A 19,471-nucleotide genomic window follows, 5' to 3' on the forward strand; every position below is an offset into this window, starting at 1 on the left:
AGTCACTATGTTTTGTGTAACGAAACGAAAGTTTTTGTAAAAACTTGAGATTCGGGCGGTTTTTTCTTCAGTACCGAAACGCGTTAAAATTCGTAATTACTAATTTTTTTAACTAACAAATATTAAAATATTTCACTGATCTTTATTTCTCTTGTCGCTTTGTAGCGAACAAAAGGTCACGCAAAACCGGAGGAATGCGAATCAATATCATTATAATTTTTTTTTTTTCAAGGCTTTAGAACAATCCTTATAACGTGATGTTTATTGTTTTTTTTTTTATTTCATTTTTTTATTTTTACCGACAAATGAATCTTGTGTACTAAAAGAAAATTACACGCAATTCAGGTTTAACAAAAACTTTTGTTAATGTCGTACAAAACGTTTATGGATATATTTAAATTTCGAAATTCCCGAAGATAGCCTTCATACAAAATTTCAACATCGTTGAGGCAGTATTAACAATTTCTTTTCCTCCCAATCCTTTTTGCGTGAGCTATTTCTCTTTGGTGAAAAATTACAAGAATCTCGGAGAATTAAGAGTGAAGTATTGAAAGAAAAAAAATAAATAAATAATAACGGCCCTTTTCTGAACCACCATTTATAATTATTGGATTATCCGGGTAGGACATCGCGCATCGTAATAATGAAAAACCTCAGGCGAGCTACTGCTGATTTATTGCGGGACACTGCACTCGTCGCGCAGCCCTCGACAGTGAGTTAAGGACGAGGGTCAAGGGTCGTGGTCCCGGGAGCAGATAAAAGGGCTGCTGTTTACCGTTACTCCTTCTCTCTTTCGGTATTACAGAGTTCCTGCACGGTATATTCCTCGTGTTTTGAGCACCCGTGACATTTTGTGTGACACCGTCGAGTGCGTCTCATCCTTTTCAAAAACACACACGCACGCAAAAAAAAAAAGAAAAAGAAATGAAAACAAGAAAAAGAAACCCACCCCCAGCCACGATGGACACGTGAAAGAAAACAGCAGCGTGCGTCACCCCTAATTTGGTCCGACCATATTTACCCTAAAATAAAAATACTCGTCCTTATATATTGCACAATAATCCCTGATGGTCTCCAATTTCAATTCACGGTAAATTTTATCTCAAACAAGTGAAATTTTCACTGCCGTGCAACTTGTGGAAAAACTAGTCGAATAAATGGGCAAAAAGTGATCTACGACTGCTTTTAAGATCCTCGAAACGAAATATTTTACGGTCAAAGTTATACAATTTCTAAAGTCACGTCCGTGTAATATTTCATAAGATTTTCTTTTACAACTTACCGCGAAGTGTTCCCTAGTCGATTTAGACGTTGTTGTATCGCATCGCGAAAAAGTGGCTAACCCTTTTGGTTACACATTTTTAAACTCAATAATTTGGCCCGAGTTTGTGAAATCGTGGGTTTTTCAGCTCGCTGATGACGAATTTGAAGTCGGAAGTTGATAGTTTATAAACAGAAGATGGCGGATCCAATATGGCGGACGTCAAATCGAAAAGACTATCAAAATTCGATGATTCTAACCGAAACTTGTTACTCGAGGGTTATTCGGGTTATATACGAAGTTACAACGATTATTTGAAGTTGTAAGTAAACTGTGATAAGACTGGGATTCTGAGCATCACACTGTAACTAAAAGGGTTAACAGGCCCATTCCACACACAATTTCTGAACAAAGACAATCCAACGGATTTTCACTTCACGCAGAAATAAAGGAATTGCACGGATTCTACTAAACTGCAATAATAAATTCGTTGAATTCGTGCCATTTCTTTTTTTTTGCGTGAAGTGAAAATGTGTTTGAGTGTTTTTGTTGATAATTGCGTATAAAATGGGGCTTTTGAACTCATTTTCGTGTTTCAGATACGTGTACTTCAATACTTGGAGATATGTACGTCAACGTCAAAATCGACCCTTCGAGTACACACTGAGTCTGTCGGATCTTATCCTCAAGTTTCGATTCTACCACTATTAACCTCGAATCTTTCAATTTTTACCCAAAGTATGAAAAATTTTAGAAAGTGACAATATTTTCAGGAAATTCCATTTTTCCGTTTTGCTTTTGATTAATCTCTGGGTGTTGCATGCCACAAAAGGCTTCTAAATATCGGTATCGAATGGCCTGAGGTGAGCAAAATTTTCCACCTACAAATCGGAGGGCCGAAAGAAGTCGGTATAAAGGATGGGCCTTTGGGGAGGAGAAATTTTGGCAGGGTCTTAACTTACGCGAAAATATTACGGAAACTAAGAACCATGGCAAGGCCAAGAGAAGTGAGTTGTAAAAGAACGTTTCTCGGTTTCCGCTCGACTGCACGTATAATTTGATCTGGAAATTACGTGTACTCGAGGTGGTTAAACATTCTTGACTTTTCGGGGCGTCCGAAAGTCGCGCCCTTGGACGACTCTTCCTTGTTTTAAGGTTGTAGGTACAACGAGGTGACTACGGATCTCAGGAAGATCAGAGAGAGGTAAAAGCTTCTCGATACCGAGGTCTGGAGGAGAACTGACGGAGAAGACGGTCGTGTCTACGTCTAATACGCAAAACATACGCGGTAGCCCACCCAGGGTGCCGTCGGCGGCCATCACACGTGCCGACGCGATGCTGTTTACACGATACCGTAATTTTATACTCCTGTTGCGAGCGGCGAACCCGCGCGCCTACACCTCCTACAAAACATATTCTATAAAAGTGTATACGGGCACGAGGGAATATCGGCGACTGGTTATGTAGAAAAATATATTTATACAACGCGAGCGAGTGTCGTTTACGCGTTTTTCAATGCGCAGTGCGTTTTCCGCACAAAAATTACCCGTTTCTACGACGGTAGATTCGGTCTGCGAATGCGCCTGCGCGGAGTAATGAAAATACCACCCTTAGGTCACGGGAGTGTGGAAAGTGGTATTTTCTGCACTCCGCGCATGCGCCGTTGCGAACGAATCTGACGTTTCGCGATCCTAACCTCAATTTCGTGCTTCGCGAAAAAACGCGTGATGTATTCTCGTTGGATAAAGAATCGTGCGCAACAACGTCTTTTCGCCTCGCGTATTTTCAATTTTCTACTTCGTCTCACCTACGACTCTATGTTGCAAACTTAAGCTCGACCCGGAAAGACCGAGTTTTTCTCCTTATTGCGCAATATGCTATTTTGAAAATTACGTTCCGTCTCGCCTGCGGAGAACCAAACCAGGCTTTTGAAATATCGTCGATTCAATTCGATGCAAACTTGTAAGTAGGGAGGAGGCGGAAAAAATGGACCCCCTGCACAATCGAATGAGATTTGAAAAATCGCTTGAAGTATATTTTCAGACCAAAGACAAACAGATTGCGTTTTTAAAATTATTTTAATGTTATTCCTACCTTAAGGGGTCCATTTCTATCTTCTCTCCTCTAATTTGTACCAATTAATTTCGCTGCAACATCAGAAACAATGGAATAAAATTAACGAGTCAGATTTTTCACACGTAGAAAAAACTGTCGTATAAGTACCCGGATCGTTCATCACGTTTTGAGAAATTGTAAACGAAGCCGGTTACAAATCAAAGATGCTTTACTAAAACCGGTCACTTTCCACGAAGATTCCTTTTAGACACCTATAAAAAGACGAGTGCAGAAAACTTCGATTCTACAGAGTTTTGTCTGTTCTGTTCTTTTTCTTTTCCTTTCATTCCTTTTTTCTTTTTTATTTTTCCGTGGAAGGGGGGAGTGGTTTCTTTTTTTTTAAATTCTCGCATCAGGAATGGAAGCTGCTACTAGGAGTGTGTAACATGTGCCAGGAAGCGATTGTCTTGAGCGAGGGTTTATCGGCGGTCTTTGGGTTTCTGCTGTTATACAGCTTCAGGAGTGGCGACGGGTCCGAAATGCCGCAAATAGGCCGTTAGTTTACAGCTTAAACGCCTTGAACCTACTGCTCGACGGAGGCATGGAAACAGGGTAGAATATGATCCTTGGCTTAGGTTCATTCGCAAATATGTTTCGTAAGATGTAACGAGGCTGAAGTTAGTCATCCGTTAACGTAGCGGAAGAAATCGGTGAGAAGAAATCATATTTGTGCGGAATTTTCGAACGACGTTCCAGGAGTTGGATTTTCAAGATATGAGTATTTCTTTGCTTTTTACACACATATGGCTGAATATATATCAAAGAATAAAATTCTAAAGGTGCGAGGTAACGATTCTTTCGAAACTTGCATTCCTAGTAACGTTACCAACTTCGACACTATCAGATCTCAGATGTTGTATCAGTTTTAGCTTCATTCTCAAACTCGAATAAAAGGTATAATAAATATTTACTCTAAAAAAATCCTTGCGCCGGATCAAATTACACAGTTTATCATTATAATTCAGGTACGAATGAAGGCTTCATGGAGTCGGCGCTGTTTCATGCTCCCTGAACCTGTTATTCCTGTTTCCATCTGTTCTGGGATTGGTCGAATGTCCCTCTTAAACGGGGCCTATCATCGCCTCGTGATAAAAATGGCGGATGAATGTCTCTCGAAGAGAAATGATGAAAAAAAAAAACTAATAACAATAATAATATAAGTACGTGCGCTAAAGGCAGACGAAATAATATCTGGACAGTGTTTCTTCGGCAATCTCGATATTTTGCGCAAGCTGATTTATATGTTCGAAGGTCTTCTCGAAATAACGTTATTTTCATTTCTCTCTTCGTTCCATTTCTTCACCCCTGCAATTACTCACACGTATCAATCGATGCTGCCGGAATGCGAATGATCGATTTGAAATTTGGTTTTTTTTTTTTTTTTTTTTTCCACATCTATTCCTGGCATTTGCCCGGTGGATAGTAATTCGCATAAATATCACCTATACGTGAAATACCGAAATACCGCTAAATTGAAAAATATGTTTTCGCGCGTGCGGTGATTCAGAATGTGTTACGTATACACGTACGTATTATTATAAACTTGGCAGAAAATTTACCTACCTGTCGCTGAGTGTTGTCCGAATTATTGATACTTAACGGTAAACAAAATTGACCTGAAACGTTTACGGGAAGATGAATAAAGAGAAAAATTACACGATCGAAGAGAAGGTCTGGGAAAGAGAAAGGAAAAAGGAAAAATTAAAAAAAAAAAAAGAAAAAACACCCTTCGGACGAGTGTATTAAGCTGCATGTTTCTAAGGCACGTAGGACTGGAAGACGATCAAGTATAAGTGTATCCATGGTTTAACGCCGTGGGGACGGCGAAATAATTTACTCGAGGGGGACCGCAATGTTTAAGCAATCCGGTCTCGCGCTCATCTCACTTTCTTTCGGTTCTAGTATTTACCTCACCTCAGTTTCGTTTAGTTTCGTTTAGTTTAGTTTAGACTTTAGTTACGTTCCCCGCATACGTGGTTCGGTAAATTTTGTATATACCTACACACGTTTCACGGTACGATTTCAATCCTGTATTGTATACGTACGCGGCACGTACGTAAGTGTATTATCCACACAGTTTCGAAAAGTTCTAACCGGTTCCAACACACTGAATCAAACTGACGCATACACTCGTCTGTCTAGATTTTTATACACTCCCTGTGGTTTCGGCAATGCTCACACGCAGTCGTAAAAATTCAAAGTCGCTAGAATTGTATGTATATTGCATATATGTATACACATATATCCGTTCGATGTAGCGCGAGTGCAACCCTTCGACACATCGTCAATTGATAGCCTGACGATTTTACGTCGCTACCGTCAAATTGTCCGGTGTAATAATGCGCTGCGTTACAGACTTACGCATAAATATTATCAACCATTTTTTTTTTTTTTTTTTTTTTTTGTACATAACAAAAATCTGTAATGGATTTTTCTACCGTTTATAATCGGTAAATGTAAAGAAACGCGAATTTCTCTTTTTTTTCACCGATTCTCAGAGCTATGACTAATTATGATTTCTACTATCCTTCTTCTTATAAGCTTCGGTGAAAACAATTGTCAAAATAAATTTTTCATCTCTTTATTCGCGCGCGTTTAAGTATGGTATGATACGATTTCCGTAGAAAACTCATTTTTTACCGCCGGAAGTTGTACGTATAGAAGAAAAACAAACGTATCTTTCTTTCTTTCTTTCTAATATTCAATCTTACGTTTTTTTTTTTTCTCCAATTCGCGAGAAACAATCGTATTCTTTTTCTTCTTTCCATCCTCTGCTCGGAAAGTCGATTCTTTCTCTTTGAAGAAAGATATTTCAGTAATTAATCAAACGTCAAGGTATTCTTTTTTTTTTTTTTATATATATTTCTTACTTGTCGGGTAAAATCATATTTTGCGAAATTCGCAAAGAAATCGATTTTAAACGTGATACAAAAATGCAATTAAATATCCTTTGTACAAGGTACGTGTGTGTGTGTGTGTGTGTGCGTTTGATACGAGTTAAATGAAATCAGGTTAACCGGCATTTTGTTATGCACTTTGTCTGAAACGCAATGCTGCTGCATGTGCGGTATAAAATCCTGAGGCGTGCATCTCGGACCCGTAGAATCGTCTGGCCCAGATGCGACCAGCTGCGGCCATCTTGCCAGATCACGGACTTAACTGCGTCGTTAACAGTTAACGACCGTTTGTTAAAAGCCACCGGAATAGAACATTGCCGCAAGGTGCGCGACCCACGACTGTAATATAATTTACCTACCTATATAACAAAAATCTCACACGAATCATCCCCCATATTGTAGTTGTGCAGGATGACGATGAAGAAGAACCGATATGCCCGTTGCTTGACTGTAGAAGAGAAATTATTGCCTCGTAACCGTGTTCGTGACACAGGTTTGCAAAAAAAATAAAAATTATTAAAATTAATATTTTTGTTTCGGTGAGTGAAAATCTGTAAGAAACGGTGTAAAAAAAACCTGTCCAGTTTTTTTTTTTTTTTTTGTTTGCAGACCTGTGCAATTTTCACGTCAATGCATCTTGGGGTGAAACATCTTTTCTGGCTCTGATCAAAAACGGAAAATGATGTTATTACGTATCCTCTGATTAAAAAATTTCTTCAATCGGGTTATTACAACTCGAACATAACGAGTCAATGAAAATCTGGACAAGTCGTAAAGAGGGTTGATCGTGTATAATTGAGGCGAGGTTCCCCTCGGAAACCGAGGGGATGAAAGGGAGAGACTCGATATCGCGAGGAGTAGCCTCTTCCAGGAAGCTGCTGCTGCAGCTAACCGGAAGTTATAAATCTCAACTCTTTTCTCTCTCTCCCTCTCTCTCTCTCTCTGTCTCTCTCGCTTTTGCTCTCGCTCTCTTTTTCTATCTACGGGATTCTATTGGCCAACAGTTTCCGCCCTGTGATCGTTCGCTCTCAAGACGTAAAATGGACAGAACATATACCGTCGTGCATTGTTTATAAGACGAAGTATTGTTACGAGATGGCAGACAAGAACCATCTGTCGAGGCTGCCGGCACTGAGAAAACGTTGCGATCCAACGCGTGTGGAGCGCTCCTTTACGTCTTATAAAATTTTACGCTCGGCGATGACGAACCAAGTGTGCAGTAATTGCATTCAGGCTATTAAACGTGCAGTTAAAATACCTTCAGCGCGAGTTTGCGAGGATTTTCCGCCAGCAGAGAATAACGGTTGAATCCCTTGTTTGCGCAAATTTTTTTATTTTTTTTTTTTCATTTTTCATTAATCTCCGGTATTATTTTTATATACCTAAGATAGTTTTCGAAAAATACATTTATTGGATAAAAAATGATTCTAAAAAATTATCTTCTTCTTTTCTCTTTTGCAGCTGCAACAACAATTTTTCTCTGCCAGCTTACCCATCGCTACCGATAATTCAGACTCCGCAAATTACGGTAGCTACTTTATCCTCACCGTAGAACATGAAGATCGCTGCTCTGACGACAGCAACTCTCACTTACGGACGGGGTAAGTTTTCGTTGTGTGATAAGTTACCGAGGATCGGTAAAAACGACCCCTCGGCCGGTAATACACCGACTCACCGAGCACGGGATTAGTTTTTTGTATCCACCTTGGGTACAGCTATCCACGTACCTCGAAACGTGACTTTCGCTTAGTAATGGATTCTATCGGTCGCTGTTGTCGAGCAGCTTTTGCTAAACTCGAAACGTTTGGAGAAGGCTCGAAATTCAGGCTATTTGAACTGGTTCATCAATCGATGGTCAGTAGTACATATTTAAATTATTATTTCAAAATGAAGAAATTAGCAATTGCGATTTAAAAAAAAAGACCAAAAATCTGTTAAATTTTCAATTTCTAAAAATTGAGGAGCATGTAAATTAAAATTATGTGTAGCAGGTGTAGTGATTTTGTAAGAAAAAATATCGATTCTTTTGGATTTTTTTTACATGAAACAGTTATCAAATACTTATCACGATTAAACTGAAACAATTTATTGGGAATTGAAGATCCGGTGAAGACCCATTTAAACCGTAGAACGATTAACTAGCATCGTGTTTCATATTTTTGTTTATTTTATTATTCTGTTGTTTTATCATACGCGACTGGATCTCTTGAAAAGGAAAAAAATGTCTTTAAAAAACACTTGTCTTTTGTACTTTGATGAGAAGTAACCTAACCCCGCTACCATATACAGCTGTGGACATACTTTGCGTTAAATATTTTTTCATTGTTATAAAAAGATTGCTTATCATACGTTTCGATGTGCGCTATTCATTTGCCAGGTCTGCATTAGTCGATCTCTTGGAAACTTTTATCCGCAATCCATCCCCCAATGTTGTAGTATTTTTTTTTTTTTTTTTTTTTTTCACGCCAAAAAATGCTTACGTTTCGCTTTGGTTTCTTTCTTTTCAACATTCACTACACATCGACGGTGCTTCAAGTTCCTCAGACGCCGATCTCAATGACCATTTTTTGAAGAGGTTTCACGTTGTTAACTCCGAACTTTCTTATTTATAGAAGAGCAATAGGCCTCAATTATCAGCCTCAATCCTACGTTCGTATTACACGCATGCCTGTCCGTGAGGTGATTTCAAATAGTCGCACTTCATTATCGCACGTCATTTAAGAACGGAGCTGTCCACGTACACAAGGAAACTGTGAATAATGAAAATACCACAATTACAAACAGGTCACAAACAACTCAGTCGCATCGCAATAATGTCAGAATTACGTTCGCACTTAACGCTCGTCTCGTCGCAACACGCAAACGTCTTTGAGGCCTTTGTCGGTGTGCTGCGTGTAAAATCTATACACAGCTACACTCCGTAATACGAAAAGTATGTGGATGATCGTCCCACACGAGTTGCTTGGGCCCTACGGTCCCTAAATACTTGATAGAAAGATTTCGAGTGGTCCACTTGGGAGTTCAAATATTTCGAGTATTATATGTATAGTAGATGGAGCTCTGTGGATACAGGATTAGAAAGAGAGGATGTGCGGTCTCTGAAGAAATGGCTTAATATTCAAGGACATGATTATTGATATGTGACGTCCAAATTCGAAGACTTCAACTTACGGGGAGGTACAGCTTGGACGGTCTAAAATCGTACCTATTTTTAGGAGTTTCCTTTTTTCTTAGATTAAGAAAGACACTTAGCGTAATTTCAGCTTGAAGGCGCTGTTATTTATAGCTTCCGGAACATTTTGAACTTTTTTCATTTAAATTAATAACAATGGCGGCATGGCGCACACGAACGGCGAACGACCACGTTTTCAATCCGGTGGCGCAGATTCCTCGGTCAATTTTTATCCGAACGACTTGAAATTTTGACAAAATTTTTAAAACTTGTCCATCGTTTCGAGCTGGTGGCTAGACTTTTGAATTTCCGTATCAATATTTTTCAACAATTTTCTGGTAGAAAAATCGAAATTTTTTGTACGTAATCTCATATATTTTGGATGATTTTTTTTTTACGTTCAAAAGTTGAACGCTCGTGTCTGGAAATGCGCCATACCACCATTTCGTTAACAATTTCAATGAAAAAATTGTAAAATGTTCCTGAAACTATAAATAACAAAGCTCTCAAACTCAAACAATTCTAAGTGTTTTAATTTTCTTAAAAGAAAAACGCAAGGTCCTTCTTATATATCATTACGATCATATGATCAGAATCAATTAGTTGAATTCATTTTTCTCCGTCTTGCGACTTGACGATAAAAGATATCCACATTTCTATGTATAACAAATTCTTTGAATATTTATTTATTTATTTTTTTTTTTTCACAAACTTCCGATCTCATCACGCGTTCCAACTTAGAAACACGAACAGTCTTCGCTGCACCGTCATTCACTTCATACCTTATCGTTGTCCTACACGTGACATTTCCCGGATCGTACGGATCCAGAAAATTTTCCGTTAATTCCTTGTCAGATTTGACCGAGCTACAGGACAACGGAAGAGATACGACATTTGTTTTGGCTTAGGAAGATCTTTCGGTTACCTACCTGCTGAGCCGGAGACGGTCTTTCTTCAAATACAGCCATCCTTGTGTTGGCAAGGACCTTCGAGGAGCACGCGCATCTGGAACGACTTACCACCGTTGAGGCTCCAGCAATATCCTTGCATTCTCTGCCCGAGCAAATCCTCGTGTCTTTTATTGCGCCCGCCCTGTAAGCGTTTAGGTAGATCCATTTTCGCGCGAAAATATGAAGTTTTTCCAAACACGTGTCCACTCGTTTTTACTGTTTCTTTATCTTCTTTTCTAGAAGCAAACCGCGAAATCGACGTTTTACCCGACAAAGCAACAGTTGCGTCACGTCAATTTACCTGTAAAGAAATCGCGTGCCCGATGTTACAACAGCTTTAAATGTACAAAAATTTACATACCTGTTCTGTTTATTCGAAATTCTTACGTTTATTCGAGTGAATAATTTCTCCGGCTTCCTACGCGACGAATAGAAGAACCCAGGCTCTAGATTAGCCCGAGATTAAAGTGCTACGGTGAGATTAAATAACGCCACCAGCTAATCTAGTGAGATAAAGATTGTCAGAGACTACAAGGCGCTCGGTTTTTCCTCAAAGGATTAACTTCTTCCGGCTTCGGATGCCTAAGTAGGTACGTACCTACCCAATACTTTCACTACGGTCAAGTCAATTTTCAAACCTCGTCAACGAAATGAGCTCAAAATTTTCATACAACTTACAACTTTGAAGGATACATTCTTCCTTGCGGTAAAATTCCTTGAAACTGGGTATAATGGGACCTGATCTGAGAAATTTAACAAAATTCAAAATGGCGGATATAATTTGAGCGAATAGGATCAATTTTTATAGTTTCAGTCCACCATATTGGATCCGTCGTCTTGAATTTTGAAATTCTGACGTCGGATTCGTTTTCAGCTACCCTGAAAACCCCCGGGTAACAAATTTCAAGCGAATCGGATCAATTTTTATAGTTTCAGTCAGTCATAGTGGATCCGATGTTTAAAATTTCGAAATTTTGACGTCGTACTCGTTTTTAGCGACCCTGATAACCCGAGACTACCGAATTCCTTTTTTCTAGTCCCGACAACCTTCCATTGACATCTTAGAAGTCCAATTCGACAAAAAAAAGAAAAAAAAAATGCCATCGATATTTCAAAAATTGAAAATGAATCTCGAATAACCGATTCAAAAAGGTGTTTCATATATGTCTGACTCGTAACGCCTTTCCGAAATCGACTGCACGAGGTGTTGACTTTGACATACTTTCATTGCGTGATAAAAATTTGAAACTTTCAATTCAAAATCGACAATATTTTTCTTTCCCGTGCATGTGATATGTGCAAAAGTGTGAGGCGAAGAAAAAAAGAAAACGGGAACGTTTGTATCAGTGCGTCGGTATTCTAAAATTGGCCGTAAAAGTTTTAGAAGTGCAGGAAACCGGTTTGGTACCGCCGATTGTGACATCAAAGGCGACGCGACAACAGATATACGTAAACCGTTGCCGAACGTCAAATGGCAAACGTTGCGGATCCGACAGTGCCGTGCGATGGATGATGATGATCGTCAAAAGCGTGAAGACGGACGTGCGTAAGCAGCCATTTAGCGGGAAATCCTTGCTAATTTTAATCGACCCCTAGTTATAGAGTTGCAGCCGCGTATTACGCGGAATTTAACGCTCGCTGTTAAAAATTTCTGCATGCATGGAACTTGCTACACTTTATTGAATGTTATATTCGGATACGGGACGTTTAATATTCCGTTTTATCGTTTATTCAATTTAAAAATACAATAAATTTGCTACGTAATTTAGTAAATTCGAATCACTTTTTTTTGAGGGGGCGGATTTTCATATAAATTTTAGTAAAATCAAACATTTTTATCGTAAATTTAAGGAAAATACATACTAATTTACGTCGATACAACGAATTATTAAATTTACTACCTGATTTTGTAACTCGACAACTATTTCATACAGTAAATTTGTTTGTAAATTCACAATCACTGTCAACAGTGCTGGGCATCGTGTACCCCCTGATTTTATCATTACACATTATCATTATTGCATCATTACATTTGTGTCAATAATGCATGAGCTGTAAGGATGTAAAAAAAAAAGTTGAAAAAAAGATAATAATTTACGGTAGTTTTCGATATTTCAAACTAACCTGAATTGAAATTGGGTCAATGGTTCTGTCAAGCATCGAGTAACAAGAAGTCAGTACTGATAGTTACTCTTTCGAACAATTACATAACCTGTATAGAGAGGCGGCATTTTTCCCTTGAAATTCAATATTTTTTATAGTCATAATTTTTTTCATACAAATAGTCAATACTTCCGATTTAGTTTCCGAGTTACCTGATAACGCCAAAAGAAGTCAGGCCGTTTCTCAAAAGTTTAAAACCGTAATGGAACAGTATGAAATGTCTACCGGTATAACAGATAGAACCAATGTATAATAGGTGTGTATATTTCGTCGTCGTTTCGTTATACATACATCCATAGCATTAAATCGTCGGTGAATATGTAGTTAGGTATGTATATATCTATGTATACGTATAATGTAGACGCTATCTATCTATCCTGTATAAAATTTGGTTTGGTTTGATGCCATGGTCCGTCGCCCCGCGGGTGTTTTGACAAAAAACAAAGAAACCCGGTACTTCTTCCCCAGCAGCCAGCGACTCTTTTATCAATACTCCGTCCTCTCTCTCTCTCTCTCTCTTCCTCCCTCTCTTTCTCTTTCTCTCTTTTACTCTCCTCCTCTGTCTCATTCTTCTCGTTGTGGTGCCGCAGCGTCGTCACCTTCTTTCGTTTCCCATCCCTCCTCTTCCCCCCCCCCCCCCCCCCACCTTTCTTCCAGCCCTTCTTCGTATCTATCTACCAACTTCGTGCACAACTATAATGTGCGAGATGCATCCCTTTCGGTTAGTTTCCGCCTCATCGTCGCTGACAGCGACCCAGTAATTAAGAGGGTTCCTTCAACCGTCTCCTTCTATCATCTTCTTCTATCCTTCTCTCCTTTGTATGTATGTACATATAGGTTATGTATCCCGTATCTTGTACATTTCTCGGCAGCCACCGGCGCTGTAGGGAATTGGAAAAGGCGAGCTGGCGACGACGAGTTGGCACGGTAACCATGGAGACGGTCGCCAAGTAGAATGGCCGAATACAGAAACGCCGAAGCTCTGCAGGCGCGATAGGGTGAAAACTCTCAGCGTGTCCACGATTTGGGCTTTCCCAAATTGAGAAAATCGGAGGAGATTCGACGAGCGATTCTCCTGGCGAACCTTTCTTCCGTATAATCATGTGTATATGTGTATGTCGTATGTGTATGAAATGGATATGCAAAGTCGATTCTCTCAGTAGCGACCGTCGTCGGGGTGTAGGGGAGGATACTTCTAAGAATTAGCATATCCCCAACAACGAGCAAAACGTGCATTTATGGCGCTTTGAACCGAGACTCTCGTTATAGAACCGCCAAAAGTCCATACTGCTATAACGCTATCTTCTTCCAACATTATTACTTTTGTCACTGGCCTTATTGCGCGAGTATTTGGAAAGATTGAGGCTACGCTTTGTTGAACTAAAGTAGTGGGAGAAGCTGCTGAGGTCTCTTGAGGGGGAAGCGGCCCTATTGAGAGATTCGAGTGTGTAGATGGATAACGTTCCTGTACGAGTCAACATGATGCGGCAGCTCAACACCGAGCTCTGGCAATAAGGAAGTGGCCCGCTGGTTGGAAAAACACAAGGTACGTCGCTAATATAGGAGGCTGTGAAAACAGGAGTCGTTCCTCTCTTTCTTACACCGCAGCCCAGCCCCCTCCTCTTCGTCACCCTCTCTCCCTCTCTCTCTCTCTCTCTTTCTCGCTCTTTCTCGTTCTCGTCTTCCCGTTTCAGGGGAATTTTCAAAAGTTCGAGATGCCAGTCGAGTCGACGAGCCATGACGTTCGACCAGACAGCGTGGCACCAACCCCGACTTAGGACCCCCGCGGGGGCCCCTAATTAACGGACCGACGAAAGCCCGGTACTAATAGTAATACCACTACCGCTCTACTCCACGTCCAAGTGGTGTGATGGCACGCATAGTCCGCATCCAGGGTTGAACACTATGGGCATTAACGGTACCTACCTCATTATACGAGTTCATAGAGCAGGTATTGAAAGCAATAGATCAGTACGTAGCTTGAAGGGAAGGTGCAGAGGCGATGGGATCAGTGCTCGATCCAAGGCCAACTTTACCATCGTACCTACACGATATGGTGTTCACTTGGAGGTGGAAGATGGTAGCCCTGCTGCTGTCAGATTTTGATGCCCAGTATACGTATACGTGTAATGAGTGAGTGGATCAAGGAGCGAAGGCACAGGGACCCGAACCTCGTCATGTGGTTGAGTGTGTCGAAGCAGACTATACGCTGTGCGCGTAGTTTGGCGAGCGAGTTGATGTTGGGTGCCTGTTGGGAGAGACAGGCAGATTGATGTATAATGAATGTAAGGAGGACCAGGCGAGATGTAGAAAAAATATATCCTTCAAGAAGTCTTTTTGTGTGTAACGAGAGTGCCCAGTCACGGTCGTCCGTCACACGCGGACTGCCATCTTGAATTCGACTCCGTTGATTCTCTGCTTCGAAGGAGAAATACACAAGCCTGCAGGAACAGTTATAGCTGATACCGTCCAGTCGGAGTCTAATCGTGATCTATCCACTATCGAAAGAACTCCTGCCTGGCAACGCGTCACTTTTCATTTAGTCTAGATTGCAAAATCTAGCCACGAGTTCGAATCGACATACCAGTTTTACAGATTGTGTCAAAATTTCAAGTCGATCGGATAAAAATTTACCGAGGAATCTGCGCCACCGGATTGAAAACGTGGTCGTTCGCCACTTATGTGCGCCATGCCGCCATTTCACTTATGATTTAAATGAAAAAATTCTAAAACGTTCTTGAAACTATAAGTAATCCCCTAAAGCCCTGGAGCTCAAATTTTTCCAAGTATTTTCATTTTTAAAACTAGGTGTGATCTTAGACCACCCAAGTTGTACCCCCCAAATAGTTGTATTGTGGCGACGAAATAATGTTTGGGAAGAACCTTGGGTGTTAAGCCAAGGAGTTGATCGGTCGGAAGTTGCCGGAATCTGAATTTGGAATTACTACATTCGGTGCGGGATATTCAATGACGGGTGTAAGCCGAAAGGGCTCGAGGATTTTAGGTTTTGAGTTTTGACACGAGGTGATCGTAAGCTGGTGGATAAGCCCTTAAACGGCTCCACAACTTCGGACACGGGTTTTCCAGAAGCTGCAGACGGTTGCAGAAACGTTGAGTTCGCAATTCGCGTACCTTACGGTCAACCTGGACTTCTTCCTGCTTATTCTAACGCTAATGCTAATCCGAATGGATAATCTCGCTACCAGTAATTCCTATGTACACAGAACTTTTTCACTATTATACGCTTGCGCATAACGACGTTAATTCCGTTCTTCTGCAGCATTGGTTTCTTATCGTAATCCATACTAATTATAATGCCTGTAACGAAAAACAGACCTCGCAATATACCTATATGTTTTTCTAATTTTTCCGTAAAATTATATTCGTGCGTCAGACCAATGTCTAGTGCAAAAAACATGTAAAATATATAAAAACAACTGGTTCAATACCGATGGAAATTTTTTCCGTCTACGTTGATCACGCTGACGATGAAGTGACGACGAGGTGCTACTTTTGAGGAATTGGAAAAAAAAAAACATTGTTTTTCTTCACGCGAATGTAAAGAACGTTCCATGATCCGAATCTTCAACTTTGGAGTCAAGATGCTTGTACGAAATAGGTGCGTGAAAGATAAATTGTTACTCTTAACTTGACGTTATAAAATTGGCTATAACTTTCTTCGATTGAATAGCTTGGTTATTATTGCTAATTTATTACCTTCTTTCTAAATTTACCGAGGAACCCTGTGGGTGATTGTAGTAATTATACTAGATATGTAGATACAATATATCTCTACCTGAGTGAGAGAATTTGTACGTGCAGTATAACAGCCGGTGACAAATAACTGTATTTAGTTATTATAGCTGGTGCAAGAATTGAAAACAAGTGGGAGGCTTGTTTACGGAGGCTTGCGTATATTTGGAGAAGGAACTTTCGCATCGCTTAGCCAGGCTGCAGGTATATATAGGTTGTATTATACACCGTATATGTCTTGTTAAAGTTAAAAAGCTTGGTAAACGAAAAAGTTTTTTCCGATGTTGGTGGAATACCTTCAATTGTCGATCGGGTATATCCATAAAATAACAACATGCCGTTGTACGAGTGTTTTAACATAATGAACACAACCTGCTGTTATAAAAGTAGGCAAAACATACCACCAGCACGGTGTACGTACATACCTACATACAATTGTATATACAAGTTTAGCGATCGCGTCTATGATCACTTCAATCACGTTCCGATCGGTGTCTGTATTAATGAACGATGAACTATTTATTTCTCTCTCTCTCTCTCTCTTTCTCTCTCTCTCTCTCTCTCTCTCTCTCTCTCTCTCTCTCTCTCTATCTCTCCCCCTCCATCTTTCTTCATTTCTTTCTTTTTTTGCAACAAAAATTCTCACCAACTCGCCTCTAACAACGACTTCTTTATACCCACTATATATAAGGTGGTACGTGTAACTTGATAGAGATCTGTACTACGGCATAACTGTCAGTCAAATCTTCAGCAGGCTAGAGAAGAAAGAAAAGAGAGAAAAAAAAAGAAGAGAGATCGGACCTTTGGACTTCTTTAAAAACTGTAAAACATCCAGTAGTCAGGAACCTGCGTGTTGCTGTCCCATTGAGGATACGATACGATTCTATTTGTTGAAAAAAAAACATATCCTGACGCACCCCGCCTTACAGCAAATCGATTGTTTATTTGAAAGAAATATTCCCTGGGGTTGAACTCATCTTCTTAAAAGGTCATGCAGTGAATGTTGTAAGGGATTGCTTTTGAAGCACTTCTCCACATGCTGATGTGTTGCGACCGAAACACATATTTTTTTTCAAGTTTTTTTTTCTCCCTACTTTTCCCGACAGCTCAGTTTTGTAAAAACCTACTCAATTAGTAATGTTTCTTTATATAAATTAGGTTCACAATCACGTCACGTATCTGTATTCTTATATTTTTTTGAACCTCCATTCAAATTCCTTCGAGAAATATCATTCATGTATTTTATATCTGCAAGAAACGTGATGTCACGTGTGTTCAACCAACCGTCACGGAGGAGACGTACTTCCAGCGCCACAGAAAAAAAACCAACCGTAGAAGAAAAAAAAAAAAAAAAAAAACGATCCAAGCAGGTCAAAAAGTCGGTGAGATCTTTTGGCCGAAGAAAAAAATTTTTGCCCTTTGTCTTCAACACCGGGGTGAATACTGGACTCCCCTTATTCTCGGTTGGGGTTCTTTGTTTGAGGATAACTCAGCATCCGCTTCCGGTCCCTTACCTTTCCTACACTGCTCTGTATACTCGTACACAACTGCACCAACGTTCGCACATCCATGCACGCTTGCCTCGGTGTACGTGCAGTGTATAGATTTTTGTGGGAGGCACAGGCCTGTGTTATACGCACACTGGCACCATTGTCGGCCTAGACACGTGTCCCGGCTCAAGTGTTCTTCTATGCCTTGTACGTTAATATAAGATATATGTATATTTATATGTACATGGATGTACATCTATTCGTATGTTGGTATGCTTGCATTGTTTACTAATTCGCCCGAAAGACCCCGCAGGATCCTTATGGGATTTGGCTCCCGGTTCGGATTGACTGGATTTTCAGTATGTAGTATACTACATGTCCTCCAAATTCGCAAATTTCTCATGGACACAAGTCCCTGAAACTGAGATACTACTGATTTTTGGGACTTGTCTCCATGAGAACTTTTCCAATCCGGATGATGTGTATTATACCGCATACTGAAAATCCAGCCAATTTTCATAAGTATTCGGTGGGGTCCTTTCTCATATTTTGTCAACATCTCGGTTAATCAAAGCCTAATCTACCACATCTTGTTTTTCTGGTCTTTGTAGTACCAACACCTTACAAGTGATCGGGTTATACACAAACCTTGCACATGACCATAAGTTCGTGTGATACGTGAACATACATTATCTAGGTACACTATCTGGAAATGTGCTACAGGATGTACCTACCTCTTAAATCAAAATCGAGTCATCAAGTTTTGCGTGCAAGATGAAAGTTCTTTGGATCGTGAGACCGTCGCCCAGCCCACGACTAAGTGCGATGAACCTACAGGGTTGTACTTTGACCTGAAACAGGGCTTCCGATTCATAGTATGCAAATCTCCGCTACGTGCCGGAGTTACGTACCGGTGGGTACAGGACCTTGTAGACCACTGCAACCACCAGTAAGAATGTAAGTGGGTACAAAATCGTACATGCACAGTTGATCCACCAGCAGTCTGCAGAGCTCTTACCTGAGGCTGCAGTGTAAGAAGCCGAGGCGTGGCTAAGATTTTAATAAACGAGTAAATAATTTTGGTCACGTTTCGTGCCGCGCGTCGATGGGTTCGGGTCGCGTTGCGTCCTGTCCGAACCTCTCGTTGAGGATCCTGGGGTCACTCTTCAAACAGGATTATATTAAGCTATTTCATACCGAAGAATGGAATCAAACGCTGGGCTTCAAAGATGTTTTGGTAGGTGGTGTGAACTCACTTTGGTTCACCGACTCGCTACGCTCTCTTTCACCAGTCCATCTCAGTCCTGACCTTTACGAGTTGACAGGTGAATGAGGAGGCCCCTGTTCGAGCAGGAAACCGGGAGGCAGCAGATCATTGCTGCTGTTTCAACCGATCCGCACAGAAACTACGCGCTTTTTTCCCACGTCCCTTGGGCCTACTTTGCCTCCTTCACGCTGCCGGAGTCCAAGTATGTGTACTTATTCTTGTTGCACTTGTTTTTTAACAGTGCTGCCGGAATTTTGTTTATAGTAGTGCTAGTCACCATAAAAAAAGCAAACTACTTTTTACACGTTAAACTTGGCGATGAATTTTTAAAGTGGTATCATCGCCCGGCACAGAGGTTTCAAAATTTGAAAAGCTCTATTCAAATTTTAGTATACCTTTTTTT

The 19,471-nt window shown here is 40.4% G+C and overlaps 1 protein-coding gene across 1 annotated transcript in view; it reads left to right on the plus strand.

The window, feature by feature from the left end:
- Positions 1 to 19,471, plus strand: part of LOC107222284 — a 149,378-nt gene that overhangs the window by 60,280 nt on the left and 69,627 nt on the right. Inside the window, exon 3 of the transcript XR_006902855.1 lies at positions 7,735 to 7,874. The gene's annotated coding sequence lies outside the window, so the exon portion shown is untranslated. The remainder of the gene's footprint in view (positions 1 to 7,734; positions 7,875 to 19,471) is intronic.

The sequence above is a fragment of the Neodiprion lecontei genome, chromosome 2 (genome assembly GCF_021901455.1).
Source record: "Neodiprion lecontei isolate iyNeoLeco1 chromosome 2, iyNeoLeco1.1, whole genome shotgun sequence".
Classification (NCBI taxonomy): Eukaryota; Metazoa; Arthropoda; class Insecta; order Hymenoptera; family Diprionidae; genus Neodiprion; species Neodiprion lecontei.